General features: G+C 41.6%; 1 non-coding gene across 1 annotated transcript; it reads right to left on the bottom strand.

The window, feature by feature from the left end:
* Positions 1 to 203: 203 nt before the first annotated feature.
* LOC131421967 (small nucleolar RNA U13) lies at positions 204 to 307 on the bottom strand. Its single transcript, XR_009224006.1, has one exon. It is a non-coding gene; the product is annotated as a small nucleolar RNA U13 (small nucleolar RNA).
* Between the last annotated feature and the right edge of the window lie 6,255 nt (positions 308 to 6,562).

The raw sequence follows: 6,562 nt of genomic DNA, 5'->3' as shown, positions 1-6,562 counted from the left end.
TGCAGGGACAGTGTTTTATATTTCTCTTTTATTGTCCCGTGTCTTTCAAGAGGAATATGGTAGATGCTCATTAAAATATTTTTGATTAATTAGAGAGTTATGTAATTCCCACAGGCCTCTTTTTACTTCACTAAGTGGGTAATGCTACTAATGGAGAATACATAAATTTGTTTATTGACTTCTAGATACAAAAATTTTTTTCACGTCAGACAGGTAACGTGTCAACATCGTAACAAGGTTTGAGGGAGGCGCATCTCAGACAACAGCATGAACACCCAATCATCACGTTTATAAACCACAAAAGCAACTGTAAAATTTTTTTTATTAGACTTTAGTTTTTAAAGCAGTTTTAGGTTCACAGCAAAATTGAGTGGAAGGTACAGAGATTTCCCACACGTACCCTGCCCCCACACAGGCACAGCCTCCCCCATTATCAATATTCTGCACCAGAGTGGTACATTTGTGACAATTGATAAACTTACATTGACATATTATTGTCACTGAAAGTCCATACTTTACAATAGGGTTCACTCGGTGTTGTACACTCTGTGGGTTTGGACAAATGTATGACATGCAGCCATCATTATAGGATCATACATAGAAGTTTCACTGCCCTAAAAATCCTCTATGCTCTGTCTGTTCATCCTTCCTTCCCCTCTAACTTCTGGCAACCACTGATCCTTTTACTGTCTCCATAGTTTTGCCTTTTCCAGAATGTCATATAGGTGGAATCATACAGTATGCAACTTTTACAGATTGGCTTCTTTCACTTAGCAATGTGCATTAACGGTTCATCTACGTCTTTTCATAGCTTGATAGCTCATTTTTTCTTAGCGGTGAATAATATCCCATTGTCTGGATGTACCACAGTTTATTTATCCATTCACCTACTGAAGGACATCTTGGTTGCTTCCAAGTTTTAGCAATTATGAATAAAGTTGCTATAAACATCCATGTGCAGGTTTTTGTGTGGACATAAGTTTTCAACTCCTTTGAGTAAATACCAAAGAGCATAACTGCTGAATCATATGGTAAGATTATTAGTTTTGTGAGAAACCACCAATCTGTCTTCCAAAGTGGTTATACCATTTTGCATTCCCATCAGCAATGAATGAAAGTTCCTGATGCTCCACATTCTCACCAGCACTTGGTGTTGTCAGTGTTCCAGATTTTGGCCATTCTAATAGGTGTGTAGTGATATCTCATTGTTGTTTTAATTTGCATTTCCTTGGTGACATATGATGTGGAGCAGCTTTTCATATGCTTATTTGCCATCCGTGTATCTTCTCTGGAGAGGCATTTGTTAAGGTCTTTGGCCCATTTTTTAGTTGGGTTGTTTTCTTATTGCATTTTAAGTGATCTTTGTATATTTTGGATAACAGTCTTTTATCAGATTATGTCTTTTGCAAATATTTTCTCCCAGTCTGTGGCTTGTCTTTTCATTCTCTCGTGTCTCATTTGAGCAGAAATTTTTAATTTTAATGAAATCCAGTTTATCAGTTATTTTTTTCATGGATTGTGCCTTTGGTGTTGTATCTAAAAAGCCATTGCCAAACCCAAGGGCATCTAGATTTTCTCCTATGTTATCTTCTAGGAGTTTTATAGTTTTGCATTTTACGTTTAGGTCTATCATCCATTTTGAGTTAATTTTTGTTAAAAGTGTATGGTCTGTGTCTAGATTTTTTTTTTTTTTTTGCATGTGAATGTCCAGTTGTTCCAGCACCATTTGTTGAAAAGACTATCTTTGCACCATTATACTGCCTTTGCTCCTTGGTCAAGTATCAGTTGACTATTTTTATGTGGGGTCTCTTTCTGGGCTGTCCATTCTGTTCCACTGATCTATTTATCTATTCTTTCACCAATACTACACTGTCTTGATGATTGTAGTTTTATAGGAAATCTTGAAGTTGGGTAGTGTCAGTCCTCTGATATAGTTCTTCAATATTGAGCTGGCTATTCTGGGTCTTTTGCCTCTCCATACAAACTTTAGAATCAGTTTGTTGATATCCACAAAATAACTTGGTGGGATTTTGATTGGGATTGAATTGAATCTATAGATCAAGTTGGGAAGAACTGATCTCTTGACAGTATTGAGTCTTCCTATCTATAAACATGGAATATCTCTCCATTTACTTAATTCTTCCTCAATATCTTTCATCAGAGTTTTGTAGTTTTCCTCATATAGATCTTGTATAACATAAACTTTTAAAATGCAATTGATGTATTCAATATGGAGTCTGTCCATGTAATACTCTCTGTCTTTGAGGTCAGGGCCTCATCTGCTTAAGAAGTAGACGGCCATGACAACATCTGCAGGTATGGGTATCAGAAATGCTGACGAAGAGGAGAATCTGATGGATTCCATTAGAACCTGGATTCTATCCTCAGCTCAGCCACTAACTTGCTGTATGACCTCTGGCAAGAGATTTCCCTTTCTAGGCCTTAATGAAGGGTTTAGGCTGGACCAGTGGATCCCAAAACTGACCCAGGTTCTTGTACTCAACTCCCACCTATTTTTTCGATAGGTCTGGGGTGGGACCTGCAGAAATCTGTATAATTAAAAATCTCCCCTAGTGTCCTTGATCTCTGAGATTCACTTGCTTACTTGGAGTAAAGGTTCCCAAATTTTCTCCATTCATGGTGCCTTTAGTGTCTCAATGATTGTTTCATGACGCCCCTAGGCCTACAGAAATACCTAACAGTTCTGTTCATTAAGCAGATAAGCTCAAACAAACTCAGTTAAGTGTTTATGCCCTAACAACTTAATGCGTTTTGGGCACCGCACACCTTCCCAAACGCTGGAATCCGACTGGACACCATCACTCTCATTTCCTGTTCTGCAATGATATACACACAATACTTGCTTTTTATCAAAACCTCAGTTTCGCAAAGACATGACATTATCAAAAGGAATGTAGCACGACCTAATGTTGAAACTACCTCAAACTAGCAGTTTGTGCAGTACCAGACAGATGTCACTGTGTGTTCCGGGCTGAATTGTGCCTCCCCCTTCAAAGTTATATGTTGAAGTCCTAACCCCCAGTACCTCAGACTGTGACTGTATTTGGAGACAGGGCCATTAAAGAGGTAATTAAGGTAAAATGAGGTCATATGGGTGGGCCTTGATCCGATATGACCGGTGTCCTTATAAGAAGAAATTAGGACACAAATATACATGCACAAAAAGAAAAGACTATGTGAGGGGCACAGGGAGAAGGTTGCCATCTGCAGGCCAAAGAGAGAGGCCTCAGAAGAAATGAAACCTGCCAACACCTTGATCTTGGACTTCCAGCCTTCAGAACTGTGAGGAAATAAATCTCTTCTTTAAGTCACTCAGTCTGTAGTATTTTCTTATGGCAATGTAGCAAACCAACACACTACATTTCCCCTAACATTTTAAAATACCCCTCAGCACCCCTGTGAGTTTCCTGCCATGCCTCAGAGCACCTCAACACACGGTTGGAAAACCACAGATCTAGAGTCTCAAATATTCCATGAGTCTGACCCTACTCAAACCAGTAATGGAGATAAATGGACATACTGCGAGGGTATAAGTCAGCCAGCAAATTTTCATTTAGCATAAACAAACGTTTCTGCCCTAATAACACACCTGATTCTTTGCTTCAGCCGGTATCAATCACCAATTAGAGGAGTTACCCTAGGCCAGAGATTTAGGTAACCAGTTGGAAGCTTGCTGGCGGTCATGCAGGAGAAAACTAATCATGAACTGGAGGAGGATGGTAGCTGTGGGAATGCAGAAAAGTGGACATATTGGGATATGTTTGTGGTGAGAAGTAGCTCAGACTCGGAACTTCCAGATGGGTCTGTGAGTGGGAGACAGCAGAATCAAGGATAATTCCTAGGTTTTTATTCAGAATATAGTTATATTTCCATTGTGACTACGATCTTGCATTTTCACAATTTTTATTGAGGGCCTGCAAAATACCAGCTATGTCCAGGGTACTGGGATCCAGAGGCAGGAAAGATACGGTCCCTGCTTTCACTAGATGATGAGTGTGGATGCTGGAGCCAGGCTGCCTGGGTTCAAATTCCACAACTTATTAGCTGTGTGACCTTGGGCAAGTTACTTAACCTCCCTAAGACTCAGTTTCCTCATCTGTAAAATGAGGATAATAAAGCATCCACCTCCTAGAACTGTTATAAGGATTAAATAAGTTAACATATTAAAGCACTTAGAATAGTGCCTAACAAGAGGGAGCACTCTAGAAGTTTTAGCTATTACAGCTCAGGGAGCTTTCATTCTAGCGGAAGGAGGCAGAAAAGAAACAAACACTAAATAGTATATTGTGATAAGTTCAATGAAGACAACGAAAAAGGGTGATGTGATAGAGAACTTCACGAACCACTTGAGACTGAGTGCTCAGGAAAGGCCTCTCTGAGGAGATGACATTTAAACTGAGACCTAAATGGCAAGAAGGAGTCAGACATGAGAATATCTAGGAAAAGAACATTCTAGAAAGAAACAATAAATGCAAATTCCCCAAGGCAAGAACAAGCTTGGCATGTTCCAGCGACAGAAAGAATGGCAGTAGGGCTGGAATTCAATGAGAGAGGGAGGGAATGATGCAAAATGAAGTTGGCAAGGCAGGCAGCTGACAGATCAGACAGGCCCTTATAGGTCAGAGTAAAGAATTCGATTTCATTTGAAGAACGATGAGGAGCAAGGGGAGTGTTTTAAAGAGAAGGATGGCATGGTTTGACTTATTTTAAAGAGATGAGGCAGGCTGTCGTGTGAAGAACAGGCTTTAGGGTGGGAAGGGAGGGTGCAGGGAAACTAGTTATGAGTGTGCTGTAGGACTGCGGGCAAGAAACGACAGTGACTTCATCTGGGTGGCAGGGGACGGAGGTAAGAGGACAGGTTTGGGATGTGTCTTAGAGGTAGAACCAACCAGACTTGTACTTTATACGCAAGTTCCGCGGTACAAAGATCTGGATATCCTGCCTAAAACTAGTCACAGGTGGTTACATTTGCAGCATAGATTTAGATCTGCAACCTTAGGGCTTTAGATTCAGTCAGACGTGGATTTAAATTCTAGCTCCATCGCTTAGTCACTGTGTGACCTTACATAAGTCATCTTCACAGCTTCCTTCCTGTAAAATGGTACTTGGCTCAGAGTAGCTGTGAAAGTGAATAAGACAAGGCACGCAAAGCGCTTCACACAGAATCTGGCCACACAGGGAAAGCTCAATGAATGTTAGCTGTTATCACTTTCATCAGTTACTGGACATTTCCACGTTCATTCCGATGAACTAACTGCAATAGTTCTTTTCCTGGCCTCCCTGCCTGCAGTTCCACCTGCTCTAACCCATCCTCCACTCTGCGGCAGGACTCTCCCTAACACAGAAACCAATCACGTCACTCCCCTTCATCAACATCGCGATGGCTCCCGTGCCTACAGATTAAAACCCAAATGCCTTAGAATGACGTCCCTCCATACTCAGGACTCTGCCTGCCTACCTGGCCAGCCCCTTCCCCCACCCTAGCCTCTAGCCATGCTCAATTATTTCACTTCCCTGAATACACTACTGTTCCAACTCACCATGCTTTTCCCTACGCTGTTTCCTCTGCTGAAGTATCCTTTCCCTCGTGTACCTGTTAAACAATTACTCATCTGTCAAGACACAGCTTAAACATCACGTATCCGCCCTTCCTCTCCGCCTGGGCAGAACTGCTCTCTCCTTTCTACTATCACTGTGCACTGCACATAATTACAGTACTTCACTGATCGCTCCGCAAGTATCTGTATCTCCACCTGTGCACTCCCGGAGGGTGAGCACCTTGATCCCTGCTGTGCATTCTCAAAACCCCCGCACAGCAGCCACTCAGGGACCATTTGATGAATGAATGGGGAATAGGTGGAAGGAGGAGACCCTTACGAATACACCTCTTCAGGTGGGTACGTTTAGCTCCTAACTGGCGGTCTTCTTCGAGAGGCTTTACCCCGAGACGGTTAGGACAAAGGGCTGCGGAATCAGAAACGTGTCGGAACACTGGCTCCACTACATACTCACTGTGTGACCCTGAAACGTTACTAACCTAAGACTCAATGTCTCCATCTGTAAAATGGGAATGATGATAACCTCACAGGGTTGTTGCCAGGATCAAAAGAGAGAATTTATGTAATGTGCTCAGCCAAGTTCCTGGCATACATCAAGCACTCAGTAAACGGCAGCTTTTAAAAAGTGCAAAAAATATATAGCAGACTGTTAACGGTGAGTATGGAGTGTGGGGGGGATACATTTTGAGGGAGTCTAAATTTCCATTTTACATATTTTTATGTACTGTTTGAAAATCAGAAAAATAAAGATATAGTAAAATTAATCATAAAAATTAAAAACAGATCTAGGTCTTCCAATCCATATCCAGTGTTTTTCACAAACTCCCAAACCCTGGAGAGAGGGGTCATGTTTAAGAATAAGAATGGCCAGGGACGGCCTGGTGGCGTAGTGATTAAGTTCAGTGTGCTCCGCTTCGGTGGCCCAGGAGCAGACCTACACCACTCATCAAGCCATGCTGTAGTGGAGCCCACACACAGAATAG

The sequence above is a fragment of the Diceros bicornis genome, chromosome 25 (genome assembly GCF_020826845.1).
Source record: "Diceros bicornis minor isolate mBicDic1 chromosome 25, mDicBic1.mat.cur, whole genome shotgun sequence".
NCBI lineage: Eukaryota > Metazoa > Chordata > Mammalia > Perissodactyla > Rhinocerotidae > Diceros > Diceros bicornis.
The sequence above is the reverse complement of the archived record's forward strand: the minus strand, read 5'-3'. Positions and strand labels throughout refer to the sequence as shown.